This window comes from Hyperolius riggenbachi, chromosome 12 (assembly GCF_040937935.1).
Source record: "Hyperolius riggenbachi isolate aHypRig1 chromosome 12, aHypRig1.pri, whole genome shotgun sequence".
NCBI classification, from domain to species: domain Eukaryota; kingdom Metazoa; phylum Chordata; class Amphibia; order Anura; family Hyperoliidae; genus Hyperolius; species Hyperolius riggenbachi.
In genome coordinates, this window is record NC_090657.1 from 217,285,790 (window position 1) to 217,301,777 (window position 15,988).

Genomic DNA, 15,988 nt, shown 5'->3' on the forward strand with positions numbered 1-15,988 from the left:
ATTCTGCGCTTTTCTCCAAGTTTTGCTTTATCCGCTTTGCATCTTTTGGCATTTTGATGGTGGAGTTCATCATGTTCGTTCACTGATGATTTCTTTTAGGGGCTGACATTTCTTGACAGTTTTCTGGTCTTCTACTGAAATTTGTCGCATTTGTGAAGTAGAGGAATTGATCTTGGAAGACATAATCTTAGCTCTTATTATCTCATACAAAGCTTTTCATACGTTGTCCCTCCACAGGTTTCTTAACTAATTTCCTGATATGATCCCACCTGGAGCCTTCACACCTCACATGAGACCCCCCCCCCCCCCATCCTCTAGCCTGGTCGCCTCACCTCACTCTTACATCCAGGACTTCTCACGATTGTCACCTCTCCTTCGAAACCTTCAAATGCATCCATCAAATGTACCATTTCAGACAAGCCTAGAAATGTGTCATAGTCCCTGTACAGAGACATGTCCACATCTCCGACAGATGTCAAAAGTGTCGCTGCCTCATCCGCTAGCCCCTTCATCTCCTCACCTTCGCCCATATCTTAACTCTTCTTCAAGGGGATATTTTCAAACCTCATCAATAAAATAGATGAGAAAAAGAAAGAAGATGAGAAGAAATTACTCAAAATTAGTGTGATGATATTAGTTTTCCAAATTTCTTTTTTAATTGTTTGATGCTAAAAACTTTTGTTTTAGATAAGATAAAAAATTAACTCCTAGGAGAAAACTCAGGAGAACTGTGAATTGGATAAGGGGCATAGTGTCTAACACCTCACCCTCTATCAGTGCCGTCCAACTCCGGTTCTCAAGGGCCGAGGTTCTCACACATTTCTGTCACAGCTCAAATTCATTGCTGGGAGTGAATCAGGAGAGCTGTGGTTCATCAAGCAGGACACATTTCTCTGTCTATCCTAAATATTGGCATTGATGTGGCCCTCAAGGACTGTATTTGGACATCCCTGCTCTAGATTGTAAGCACACAAGGACAGGCTCCTCCCCCTTAGTGTTTCTCACCTCTGTGGTATTTATTCTCAGGGAAGGGCTTCCGAGTAAGCAACTACTCAAAGGCGAAATAAAAATGAGGCTTGATTGCCTCAGGTGTGGCCACGGGAGACAGGGAGTTACTTACCCAGAAGTCTGTCTGCTTCTATGCGTCTCAATCCACTCGCACGTGACCTATGGGACACGTTCCATGACGAACTTCCACACTTCCTCCTTCAAGCCGGAAGGTCACGTGCGAGTGGATGGAGACGCATAGAAGCAGACAGACTTCTGGGTAAGTAACCCCCTGTTTCACGTGGTCACACCTGAGGCTATCAACCTCATTTTAATTTAGAATTCGAGTAGTTGCTTACTTGAAAGCCCATCCCTGCTTATTCTATCTAATGAACATGTATCTCTATTGATGGAATGAACCATTCCATGCATTGACTAGGTATGCATGTTGTAATTGCATTGCTGGATGTTGTGGCTGTACCTTATGTGAATATATGGTGCCCGCTATTGTCTGTCTTTCAAAATCAGGACTGTTAAAGGACAACTGGAGTGAGAGCAATATGAAGGCTGCTATATTAATTTCCTTTTAAACAATTCAATTTGCCTGGCAGCCCTGCCGATCTATTTGGCTGCAGTAGTCTCTGAATAACACCAGAAACAAGCATGCAGCTAATCTTGTCAGATCTGACAATAATGAGAGAAACACCTGATCTGCTGCATGCTTGACTAGGGTCTATGGCTAAAAGTATTAGAGGCAGAGGATCAGTAGGAAAGCCGGGAAACTAGTATTATTTAAAAGGAAATAACTATGGCAACCTCCACATCACTCTCACTTCAGTTGTCCTTTAAGGCCCGTACACACGTGAGATTAAAGTCGTCCGACAACGATTGTCTCTGATAATCTGGCGTGCATATAGCAGCCCCCAACTAATGATGGCCGCTTGGCCAGCGATCCTCCAGGCAGATCACTTCAGCCGAGCGGAAGCCGATAACTCTGTTCCCCCCGCCACTATCTGCAACAGTCCATCAGCACTCTGCCCACCACCACAACCCACATTGCCACAGAACATGTCTTTAGCCTGCAGGCTAACTATGCGTCTCTACAGCCTTGGCCCAACAATGTCGCCTGAGGGATCTAGAGTGTGTCCGGGCCTTTACTTTCAAATTTGTGTTATAAAAAGGTCTTCCTGTGTCACGTGACTAGGACAATAAAACAAAACAAAAAAGTCCAAATTTGTGTGTCATTTCCAGGATCTATAACAACCCACCACTCTGGGAGCCAATTTCAAGGTCCCGCTGCCTTTTAAAAGATTTTCTGGGAATTTGTGCACTAAAAAAAAGATAATTCATGCAAAACATGACCAGGTGACAGCTGAACATAAACTACTGCCATAGCGTGGAAATAGTATCGCAGGTTGAAGGACACAGTTGTGGAATTGTAAACCTTTGCAAACAACCCTCCCTCCAGAAGCACAAAGAAGGCCTTGCTGCCTCCATGAAGACACATCCTCAACAATGGCTCTGGGAAAATGCAACGGGGTCTTCAGATGTCCTCAGAATCAACCATTGTTCTTTCCATACAATAAGCCGCACAGATCCCTCCGGACAATGATGCTAATGTATGGACAGTCTTCTGTCTCACACCTCCGGTGGTCTTTTCACCTAATGTCTAACCCCCGTGAGACCTCAGGAGTCCTCCATTGTCTCAACCAGCCATTGCTACATTTTGGAATTCCGGGGTGGCCGATGGTGACAGGGACCACCATTGTAATGCCTCACCGTCTTTGTGCTGGGGTGCTGGTGAAGGCATTGGATGTATAGAATTCATGTTTACATGTACATTATAGGGGTGAGACCAAGGAACAAATGACTCGCTCTCCTCTTCTGAGAAGACAATGAAAACAATAAAAGAAGGGAACAGGGCTTGTTTTTTTCAGAATAAATTTTTTGGGATAGAATAAAATGTTTGGATAATTTTGGGTTCTATTCTTTTAAGCTGCAATCCAAAATAAAAATCCAACTTCACCCCAAAGCATGGGAAGGGCATATTTATCCTGCACTTAGACTGGTCCATTGGGCTTCTAATATCTGGTTGACCGGGTTGTCCAATACGTGATGCTATGGTGCGTGGCCAGCAGACCTTCCTGATGTGATATAAACCAAGTTGTATCTTCAGCTCATATAGTCCATGACTTGTGCCCGGTACATCAACAGTCATTTGCAGAAGCTAGGAGTACATTCCATCTCACAGTAATGACTGGTGAACAAAACAAAAATAAGTCCCTCATAGACACACAAAACCACTTCTAAAAGCTTTAGTTACAGATGTGATCTATTTTTTTGTAGTTCATGGGCGAGTAACTGTAGCTACAAGGCTGCAGTGTGCATATACAAATCTGAATAGTAGTACCTCAAGAAAGACATTCATTGGGTTATCTCGATCCCTCATGTGACAGTTCGGGATAGAGTAAAGATGTGTTGCTAGGCTAAAGTCTTGCGATGGGTTTTGTTGCTACAAAGTGGGGAGGAGGCGCAATGGTGCAGCGCAGGATGAAGTGGCTTCTCAGGACTTTTCCGTTCTCCGTTATAGGTTCCACCATGGATTTATCACTCACAGGTGATGAGGACTGAATGGAATTGTATAGACAACAGGAAAAATTCATAGGTGAAACTAAGGAACCAATCAACCAATTCTTCTCCAAGAAGGGGCCATCGTCTAACTCTTCCCCTCTCTCTAGAGTATAGCTCCTTCCTGTGGTCCGTCGCTGACCTCTTTACCTTTAGAGCCTAGCTCATTATTGTGGTCCACCACTGACCTCTTTTCCTCTATCCAAAGCCTAGCTCATTCTTGTAGTCCGTTGTTGACCTCTTGTTTTCTCTCCAGAGCATAGCTACTTCCTGTGGACCATCGCTAACTCTTCCTCTATTGTTTTGCTTTTCCTCTCCCCAGAGTGTAGCTCCTTCTTGTGGTCCATCACTGACCTCTTCTCCTCTCTCTCCAGAGCCTAGCTCATTCTTGTGGTCAGTAGCTGACCTTTTCTCCTCTCTCTAAAGTGTAGCTACTTCTTGTGATCCATCGCTGACCTCTTCTCTTTCTAGAGCCTAGCTTATTCTTGTAGTCAGAAGCTGACCTCTTCTCCTGTATCCAGAGCCTAGCTTATTCTTGTAGTCAGAAGCTGACCTCTTCTCCTGTATCCAGAGCCTAGCTCCTTCCTTTGGTCTATCACTGACGACCTCTTTTCTCTCCAGAGCATAGCTCCTTCCTGTGGACCATTGCTGACCTCTTCTCTCCAGAGCCTAGCTCCTTTGTTTTGTCCATTGCTGACCTCTTTTCCTCTCTCCAGAGTGTAGCTACTTCCTGTGGACTGTCGCTAACCTCTTCCTTTGTTTTGCTTTTGTAACAATATTGTGGTGATTAGCACATAGTTGTACCACAAATGTGTTTCTCATACCCTGGAGGATAAAGCCATTTTCATTTTTTAATTTACGATCAGTTTGAGACCTGTGGAAATTGTTGTGGTGGCGTCGTCCATGTTCGCTGAAGAGGGGATGGGAGGCGTACCGCCATCCATCATGTTCAGAATATCGGGTTCTCTCGATGAGACAGAGTGGGACCGAGCTCACATCGAACCTTACACCGAGCGCATTCTCCGGCAGTTACACACGGCGCTCTGGCCCTGCACGGATCCAGTAATTGAATATAATGAAATGCTAGCGGAGAACGAGAGCGAATTACTAATACTCATTGGAATCCTCAGACTTCTGCCAAGAAAGAGAAAGCGCGAGAGAGAGAGCGCTCCTCACAGATCTGCCATGGAAGACGAGGCAGCCCCAGCACACGGGAGACTTTATCTGCTGCCATCGGAGCCCTCAGCTCACTGCACCTTGGGAAAGATGGAGTTCAAACAGTCACCAAATAATTACTGCAGAGAGAAACGAAAAAAATCTCTGCACATACGAGCTGCTACAATATACATGGCAAGCAGACTCGCAGAAGAGGCTATGCTGAGTATAGGTGACTCTTAGCAGAGCATTATACATATAGTCCTGGAGTCCAACCTGGCTAAACTTACCTCCATTCTCTGCGCACACGAGCTGCTACATGGCATGCAGGCTCGCAGAAGAGGCTATGCTGAGTATAGGTGACTGTCAGCCATGTAGAGCATTATCAATATACGGTAGTCCTGGAGTTCAGCCTGGCCAAACTCACCTCCGTTCAGCCATACACCTGTTGATCTGCCACACGATCAACCATCAGGTAGATCCCACTGTGGTCAACTCTCAGGGATCTGTTTGCCTGCACACACACACACACACTGCAGACAGATTTCCAATAGATTTCAGCAGTATTTACCTCAGGCTTGTCCTCTCATTCAGCCTCGTGGCTGCGCTGTGACCCCCCGAAAGTACGCAGAATAGGGCTTGTCGGCGCACACAGGCGTAGCAGTCATTGGGCTTCTGAAGCATAACAAGCCTGTGATGCACCTCAAGCGAGCGCACTAGCTGCTTACCACTCTGGCTCCGGCGGAAATAGCTGAGCCCGATCGGGTCCGCTCTACTGCAAAGGCACGAGCCGTATGTGTCTGCCCGGTAGAGCAGATCGATTGGGCTAAGCTGTTTCTTCTGGAGCTCAAGCGGTAAGCCACAAGGCCCATCACAAGCTTGTTATGATTCTAAAGAGTCTGGGGGTCCCAGTGCAGGAATGGGGCTAAATGGGGGGACGGGGGAAGGCTTCCCCTCCCAAGGTAAGTACCCTCCAGGGGCACTTTTTTCATTACGTTGCCAATGCTGTGCTGTTTTCTAACCATGCCATCGCTTCCTCTGGCTGCTAGATGGCGCTGTGCTGTAGACAGTCTCCACTCACCTCAGTCATGGACCTGCAGCATGCGGAGTAAACAATGCCAAGCCAGCTTCTGTGTTCACACTGCACATAAAAGGGGAATGGATGCAAAGCAATAGGTTCCAATCTCATTAGTCCATTCAGCATATTTCCCAGCTGCCCCTCTTTTGGAGGGACAGTCCCTCTTTATGAACTAAATCCCTCTGTGTCACTCATTGTCATGAGGTAATGTCTTTTAGCAATTCTGGTAGGTTTTAGTCATGTTTTACCTCATGAGGTAAATTATGAGGTAATTTACGGAAAATAGCTATTCTCGTGGAAATTAGGGGGCATTTTAGCACATAATTTACCGATCAGATTAAGACCTGCCTGTACCTGGAGGTAAAGTCAATTTGTATGCATTTTGCAGTTTTTAGTGGAGTATATTAGGAAACAATAGTAGAAATAAAACTCCAAATATTTACTGGATTTTTTTTTAATATGGGATGCCTAATAATATACTTTTCATAGGTTACTACATAATCAAATACACCTTCTCCCCTCAAAATAAAACATCTTCCAAAGACTATCCTAACTTATGGAAGACAATTAAAGACTACTATTATTTATTTACTGCATGCATACCACTGAAATACCTCATGTTTTACCTCACTTTATGCATTTACCTCATGTTTTACCTCATGCTCAAAATGGAGAAAAAAAGAAAAATACAGCACGAGGTATTTTACCCACAAAAAAATATTTACCTCACATAGCTAGCAGAATTGAGGTCAATTTGTCTGCAGACTTGTGTGTAGCGTTCAGGTGAGAGTTCAGGCCTCTCCCTATACAGGGCTGCACAATCTGCCTACAGTACAGAAAGCTGAGCGGAGTGACAGTGAGGAGATGAGAGACGCAGGGAATATGTCAGCGCTGACACCACATATTTAACCCTCTGTGATCCTCCTCCAGCCCCGGCAGCCGGATCTCGCCCTGACAGAGACGCTGACAATTACCAGCGGGACTTTTTCTTCACACAAGCGCCGGAGGTCACATCAGCATCCACACGCAGGCTTCACGCTGAGCTCTTCTCCGCATTGTCATCCTAATCCCCTCAGATGTCTGACGGATTAGCTGTATAACTGTACCACAGGGGAGGTATCTGTAGCTGTCACTTGCCAGGCGTTATCCTGACTGGAACGCTCAGAGAAATCATTCTACAATCTCTTCACTAAAGCCGCTTACATACAGAGATCGGGACTGGATGCCGCCGGCGACACTGCAGGGCTGACGCTGTACAGACGCATCGCTAGCCTGTAGGCCAGCAACCTGTTATGCTGCTGTGCGGGGGAGGTCCAACAGAACAGGGCGTGGTGACATCACGTGGTGGGCTGCTCTCGACCAGCACTCGACTGAATTGATCCTTCAGGCTGATCGCTGGCCGAGGCCGCTGTACACATGACAGAATCTCAGCAAAGGTGGTCTGGTGTGTACGAGGCTTTCGTGATCTGCTCCGGTCTCCTTCTACCTGCTGGACTTGTGCAAGATGGCTGCCCCTTCCGGCAACTTCTCCACGATGGTGTCGAGATGTAGTGCTGCATGATGGGACGCCAAGAGTTCTGCCAGGAAGGGCCTTATGTAGACAGCACATTGGTTTGATTCTATAGGGCATGTGATAGCATAACTGCACATGAACAACTGACCATCGTCAAGAGACCACAGGCAAGGAAACATATGTGCAATGGACCATGTGGACATCCATGGGCTGCAGCTTCAGGACACAGGGAGTGAGCAGGGAGGAACTAAGCCAGAAGATGAGACTGTTAAACTGCAGTGCTGGCCACAAAGTGTCGATCTCAGAGCAGAGACACAGGAGGGCGTAATGGATCATGAGTCACATGACAACTCCTCTGTGGAGATGATCACCTGCCACTCATCACACGGCTTTCTGACAAATTTATCATAACAAACTTTGATAAAAGCCTATGGAAGATTCCTGGAGGGGTTTCTCGGTACTCCTGCTCATGACTGGGGGGAGAATGAGGGTCACGTTCTCTCTATAAGGAGCAGTCTGAGAAGCACAAGACTTTAGAATGTGCCAGAAGAGGAATGAGAGGTGTGAGGGAGAAGACTTGCTGACATCTCAGAGGGTCGAGGGTCACATATTATGTGAGAATTTATGGCAGGTAGTAGAGGAGACTGGGTGTGAGGTGAATTCCTCCTCCCTTGTGTCACCATCACACTCCGAACCCCTCCGCTGTATATTTATATAACGTCCTGTCCATTATCAGCTTCTTACTGTCACACACAAAGAAAGGGAGACGAAGGTTTATTCTGGTTCTCTGTCATTGTTGGCTAATCCGTGTTCCTTGTGTCAGGGGCTCGGAGGGTCGGCTCAGCCATGGCAGGCAAGCCTAGACTAGACCAACAATTCAAAACAAGAGCCCGTTACATCAGCGCGGACACACCGCCTGCCACACCCTGATCACTGATAAAGGGGCACCCTGCCTATAGGCCACACAGTGCTTACATCCTGACACGGCTACAACTCACACACTATCTGCTCCGGGGGTAGAGAAAGGTGACAGGAGGAAGCCAAAGATGGCCATACACCTGACGATTTTTACTATCGATACATGGCAGGTATGATCACAGTTATTAAATCTGCTGGAAATCTATGCCGGAAACAATAAGCGATCAATTTCTATACGAAAACGATCAATTCAGTTGATCGCTTAGGATGGAAAATGTTGCTCGAATGACAGTGGGTTGGAAACAGAACGCTAGAGTGTGGGCAAAAGAGCTCACTCCTCTCCTGCCGGCACACATGCTCCGGTGTCCAGCGGCTCTTCTCTATGCTACGGGGCTCCGCCCCCCCCGTCCCCGTCCCTCCTCTCCATGTCATGTGACACAAGCTGAAGTTCAGACACTAGAGGTCTTGCAGCATATACAGTGGCTTGCAAAAGTATTCAGCCCCCTTGAAGTTTTCCACATTTTGTCACATTACTGCCACAAACATGCATCAATTTTATTGGAATTCCACGTGAAAGACCAATACAAAGTGGTGTACATGTGTGAAGTGGAACGAAAATCATACATCATTTCAAACATTTTTTACAAATCAATAACTGCAAAGTGGGGTGTGCGTAATTATTCAGCCCCGAGTCAATACTTTGTAGAACCACCTTTTGCTGCAATTACAGCTGCCAGTCTTTTAGGGTATGTCTCTACCAGCTTTGCACATCTAGAGACTGAAATCCTTGCCCATTCTTCTTTGCAAAACAGCTCCAGCTCAGTCAGATTAGATGGACAGCGTTTGTGAACAGCAGTTTTCAGATCTTGCCACAAATTCTCGATTGGATTTAGATCTGGACTTTGACTGGCCCATTCTAGTACATGGATATGTTTTGTTTTAAACCATTCCATTGTTGCCCTGGCTTTATGTTTAGGGTCATTGTCCTGCTGGAAGGTGAACCTCCGCCCCAGTCTCAAGTCTTTTGCAGTGTCCAAGAGGTTTTCTTCCAAGTTTGCCCTGTATTTGGCTCCATCCATCTTCCCATCAACTCTGACCAGCTTCCCTGTCCCTGCTGAAGAGAAGCACCCCCAGAGCATGATGCTGCCACCACCATATTTGACAGTGGGGATGGTGTGTTCTGAGTGTTATAGATAGATAGATAGATAGATAGATAGATAGATAGATAGATAGATAGCGTTATGCATTTTGGCCAAAAAGTTCAATTTTGGTCTCATCTGACCAGAGCACCTTCTTCCACATGGTTGAAGGTGGTCCACATGGTTCCACATTATTATTATAATTATTATATTATTATTATTATTATTATTATTCCATGTGGTGCCACATGGGATTAAAATTCATAAAAGTGGGCGGAGCCAGAACCGACCAACCAGATTTCTTTGCTTGATTTAAATGGGAAATATTAAAAAGGCTGCCATTTTCACAATATTGATGTCAGGGACCTAGAATAATCGCAAATGTGGTCCCTGGGGGTTTCCACTTCAAGTTTAGAAAAAGTGGGCGGAGCCACCAGCAACCAATCAAATTTCATTCATTGATTTTCAATAGAAAAACAAAAAACTGGTGCCATTTTTACACGTTAAATGCCAGCATTCACAAACTTTGGAGTGTTAGTCACTCGGTGACTGTGGTTCACAATTAGGAAAAAAAAAGGGGGTGGGGCAACAACAGCCAATCAGATTTCAGCCATTGACCTTAACGAAAATTGATAAACTGCTGCTATTATCACAGTTTAAATGCCAGGTGTCCCAAACTTGGCTCAGTTACTCACTGGGTGACTGCGGTAAAAAAAAAAAACACAGGAAAAGTGGGTGGAGCCACTAACATCCAATCAAATTTCACCTATGCACTTCAATGTAAAACTTTCAAATACTGCTACTCTCACAGTTTTAAAGCCAGAGGTCCAAAACTTGGCACAGACCATTAAATGGTGGTTAATTTTAAAATTTAGAAAAATTGACGGAGCTTAAAACAGCCAATCAAATGTTACCAATTGCTATTTAATGTCAATATATAAGTTGCTGCCATTCTTTTACTGTTATTGGCAGGGACTTTAAACTTGGCACAGTCGGTCACTGGGGGACTGGGATTAAAATTTTAAAAGTGGGTGGGGCCAAACACAGCCAATCAGATTTTCCCTATTGACGTCAATGGGAAAATGTAAACAGCTGTAATTCTCACAGTATTAATGCCAGAGTTCCCAGACTTGGCTCACTGGGGGACTGGGGTTACAATTTGGCAAGGTGGGCGGAGCCACAAGCAGCCAATCAGACACATAGCCAACATCCTGTGGTTTCTTCAGAAACGACACCATCACCCCCACATGGCAAACTGCAAACGGGACTTCTTATGCTTTTCTGTTAATGGCTTTCTTCTTGACACTCTTCCATGAAGGCCAACTTTGTACAGTGCATGACTAATAGTTGTCCTATGGACAGATTCCCCCGCCTGAGCTGTAGATCTCTGCAGCTCGTCCAGAGTCACCATGGGCCTCTTGACTGCATTTCTGATCAGCGCTCTCCTTGTTCGGCCTGTGAGTTTAGGTGGGCGGCCTTGTCTTGGTAGGTTTACAGTTGTGCCATACTCCTTCCATTTCTGAATGATCGCTTGAACAGTGCTCCGTAGGATGTTCAAGGCTTTGTAAATCTTTTTGTAGCCTAAGCCTGCTTTAAATTTCTCAATAACTTTATCCCTGACCTGTCGGGTGTGTTCTTTGGACTTCATGGTGTTGTTGCTCCCAATGTTCTCTTAGACAACCTCTGAGGCCGTCACAGAGCAGCTGTATTTGTACTGACATTAGATTATACACAGGTGCACTCTATTTAGCCATTAGCACTCATCAGGCAATGTCTATGGGCAACTGACTGCACTCAGACCAAAGGGGCCGAATAATTACGCACATCCCACTTTGCAGTTATTGTTTTTTTAAAAAATGTTTGGAATCATGTATGATTTTCGATCCACTTCTCATATGTGCACCACTTTGTGTTGGTCTTTCACGTGGAATTCCAATAAAATTGATTCATGTTTGTGGCAGTAATGTGACAAAATGTGGGAAACTTCAAGGGGGCCGAATACTTTTGCAAACCATTGTGTGTGTTTGAACTTTTGTGACGTCACAAGCTTTGTGGTATGGAAATAAAGCCTCCAGACTCCGAGGCACGTCCGGGGTGGGGGGGGGGGGGGCATAGGCAGGCTGCGACAGAGAAAATCTGAGTGCAGTTAACTGATACCTCTCTGATCAAGATCAATCACAAAGTGATCTATTTGATTGTTGATCTGGTGGCCATCTCTAATGCTTGGTACACACCATGCAATTTGACGTCGGACAGGTCAAATCGATTATTTCCGACATGTCCGATCTGATTTCCGATTGTTTTTTTCTGATCAATGTTGTATAGAAGTGATTGGAAAATCGATTAGAAATCAGATCAGACCCTGTCGATAATAATCTTTTCGACCTGTCTGATTGAAAATTGCATGGTGCGTACCCAGCACTAGTGTATGGCCACCTTAACTCCAAGTTTTCCTGTCTGTAGCTTTACCCCTCCTGGAGAATATAAGCGTCGGTCAGTAGCCCCCCCCATACACGTTCATTACAGCTACAGCGAAGAGAGCGCTGACTGAGGGTTATATCAGAATATGGTGAGAGTTGCTGAATGGTTAATTAGCAGTTGTGCAGCGCCTACTGGTGGATGGATACCAGCAGACTTATAAATGAGTGATATTGGGCAGGGTACCCAGTTTTGTGTCACACACCAATATGTACATTTCAGTAAACTGTGTGAGAGGCTGTGGAATCTCCTAAAGAACCAATTAGAATAAAGCTTCTCCTCAACTTGACCTGTCAATAGCACCTTGCTCTCCTTTCTCCTGGTTGTTCAGCTCAAACGCCCGCCCACCCCAGACAAACCCAGCTATTGGATAAGCTACTCAGCCCTCATAGGTCACACCCATCCCTGCTGACTGCATGGAATGATTGTTTCATTATACATACATATAGATACAGTAGAATATAATTTTAGTAAACTCTGATATAGTAAACCTCTGGATATAGTAAACTCAGTCCTCAGATCCCAGCAAATGTGTCTGTATGAATATACAATGAATGGCCAATTCTGATATAGTAAACTGGACATTCTGTTCAGTATAAGTCCCCAATTCAGGTCCCCCTGTAGTCCAGCTGCCCTATGGCTCAGTGTTACTTTAAATAACCCCAGGCTGCCCAGAATTCCACAGACAAGTTCTTGTTGTAAGGCTGCATGTGCTGCAGAAGCGTAAAAATGATAATTCACTAACTTTTCAGCATGTTTCACTATATTCTGATATGACTCAGGGTACGGCTGCCAACATTTGTAAGCTAACAGCAGATTCTTCCACCTCGCTCACACTTATAGTGCCTGCGTGAGCCCATTTCTGCATGTAGGTTTTACCGTCTGCACCTTCCACCCTGGCCGGTTTGGTGAAAATTATTGTAACTTTGTCAGATTATGCAACCAGTTGCAATTATTTATAGGTCCTACTGTCAGAAAGTGCAACCTAACCAATTGCTTAGCTATTACTATCATAAAATGTAACCCAACCTAACCCATTCTCGCCCAGAACCCTCCCTCTACTGATGCGTAACCACCATGCTTAACCCTAAGTAACCCCCTGCCAATGCCTAACCCTGACCACCCCCCACACGCCAAACCCTAACCACCTAACTGCAAGTGCCTAGCCCTGACCACCCCCTCTCATGCCTAACTAACACCCTGCCAATGCCTAATCCTAACACCCCCCCCCCGCTGATGCCTAACACTAATGACCCCCCTCCTCCCACACCTAACCCTATTCACCCCTTTGCCAATGCCTAACTCTAATCACCCGCCTGCTGGTACCTAAGGCCACATACACACACCAGACCATAGTCTTTTGAAAATGAAAGATCACAGACCAATTTTACCCCCTTCCATGTAGTGTGAGATCTATACCTACACAGTCTATTCTATGGAGCTGAACTCCCCATCAGATAGAAATCTTTGCAAGATGCTGCACACAAAGATGCTGTACACATTCAAAAGATCATTATCTGCAAAAGATCTGTTCCTGCCAAAGATCTGTTTCTGCAAATTGCATTCATAGTCTATGAGATCTGCAGATCATCATACACACCTTGTTTAACTGACATTCATCTGCAGATCTGGCAATCATCTGCAGATCTGAAAATCCATCCTGGTGGATCTGATCTGCAGATGAATGTCAGTTAAACAAGGTGTGTATGATGATCTGCAGATCTCATAGACTATGAATGCATTTTGCAGGAACAGATCTTTTGCAGATACTGATCTTTTGAATGTGTACAGCATCTCTGTGTGTGCAGCATCTTGCAAAGATTTCTGTCTAATGGGGAGTTCAGCTTCATAGAAAAGACTGTGTAGATATGGCTCTCATACTACATGGAAGGGGGTAAAAGTGGTCTGTGATCTTTCCTTTTCCAAAGACTATGGTCTGATGTGTGTATGAGCCTTAACCCTTACAACCCCCCACCTAACCTTAACTACCCCACCCAACCAATGCATAACCTTAACTGTGCCCCCCCCCCCCAAGAAAAACACAGCAAAAAAACACAACACATAAAACAGCAGTCAGTTGCCCAGTTGCACAAACTTACAGCTGAGATTCTGTAAAGTAGTAATCTGAAGTGTGTACAGCACGCATGCGCTGTACGGGAAGCTGCATATGGAACCCCCAGCACTGATGTTGCAGGGTCACTAGGACATACCAAATGACAGCTAACTTTTCAGCAGTGATAAGTCAGCCCTACTAATCGAGCAAACGAGTCCTGCAAATTTCCGTTTCCAATGGATTTGATATTTGCCCACAGATTTCATTTTATGATCATTTTCGCTGGACAACTATTAGAAGGCAGGAGTCTGCAGGAGAGGATTCTGGGAATTAAATTACTTCTGGGGAGGGGTGGCACGCCCATTGCCCTTCACAACAAATGCCGTTTGGGGACAGCCTGCCAGCCGGGACCTTTTAACCGCCTTGTTGTTTGTGAAGTTTCCGCTACGATTTACTTTAGCAGATATTCGCTGTCTGTTAATACATTTTCCATTGCACACATGAAGGCCATTTCATGGCAATTAAAAAACTGGCTGACTTTGCGTTTTTCCGAAAATATGTCTAAACACAAGCGTGACCGTGGAAATGGTATCGCCTAATTCCTCTGGAGCCGCGGGCAGAGAGAAGAATGCCACAAGCAGCAAACAGCAGCTTCCATTACAGACAAAATGGCTGCCGTGCCGCCCAGAGGCGACTATATTTCTACAGAGAGGCTGCTGGAATGTTCTGTAGAGAAGAGGCTCCATGGGGCAGTCATAAACATTATGACTAAATATTAGAATAATGCAGAGTATATTGTGATTTGCCCACTGCTGCTGTCCTGTATGAGAGCAGCCATATTGCAGAGTTCATGCCAGTGCCACGCCTCCAGCTTGCTCATAGGACTAAATGACATCAGCTCAATATTGACCCTTGCAGTAAACGCTCTCCTCCATGAAGAGGACAAGTGCAAGCTGTACTATATTCATTTATCTCTACTTATAGGTCATTGTAACTTTCTTTATCCTATGCTTTGAAAATGTTGCATTTCTTCTGCTGAGACAAATGTTGTGGAGAGAGTTTACATGGATTTTCAGAAGCTCGGGCAGCACGGTGGCGTAGTGGTTAGCGCTCTCGCCTTGCAGCGCTGGGTTCCCGGTTCAAACCCCAGCCAGGCCAACATCTGCAAGGAGTTTGCATGTTCTCCCCGTGTCTGTCTGGGTTTCCTCCGGGCACTCTGGTTTCCCCCTAAAAATTGGCCCTAGAATACATATGTCTATGTACGATACGTACATAGACATATGACTATGGGAGGGATTAGATCGTGAGCCCCTCTGAGGGACAGTTACTGACAAGACAATATACTCTGTACAGCGCTGTGGAAGATGTCAGTGCTATATAAATACATAATAATAATAATAAAAGCTTTTTTCACACACCTCTGCTGTGATGACAACGATAAGTGGCATTGCACTGGCTTATATAAACCGTAACTCTTTTTTCCCTTGCCACTGCCTTGCCCCTGCCATACCAGCATATTATTATTATTTATTACTGCTACACATTCCAGACAGGAGTGCTTTGAGAGATTTATAGAGCGATTTTCCCTGCGCTTTGAAAAACGCTTTTGCTGAGGGATTAGTTTATTCACTTCTTGACGTCAGTCAGGAAGTGATCTCTTTGACCTGGAAAAGACTAAACACAATGTATTTATTCTTAAAAGCGCTCAGGAAATTGCAATTCAAAACGCTTTTCAAGCGCTTTGCGATTTCCCTATACCTTTCATTGAGCGAAAACTCTCAGAAAATGGTACATGTAGCAGATTATCGATTTTAATAAAATCGAAACGCTTACATGTGAACACTCTCATAGGAAATTATTGCATGAGCGATTTTAGGGAGAATTCTAAAATCGCCAGCGCTTAAAAAAAAAAAATCAGAAACGCTCATAGTGTAAATAAGCCCTGACAGTGGATTGTGAAGGGTTAATATGCTAACTGTTCTCAAGAAGAAGGAAGTTGGGATTAGCAAATCAAAGCTTCTATTAGGTCATCCAGTTAG

The 15,988-nt window shown here is 45.0% G+C and overlaps 1 protein-coding gene across 2 annotated transcripts in view; it reads right to left on the reverse strand.

Moving 5' to 3' along the window:
* NTN1 (netrin 1) overlaps positions 1-15,988 on the reverse strand; it is a 431,580-nt gene that overhangs the window by 26,594 nt on the left and 388,998 nt on the right. The window lies entirely within an intron of this gene.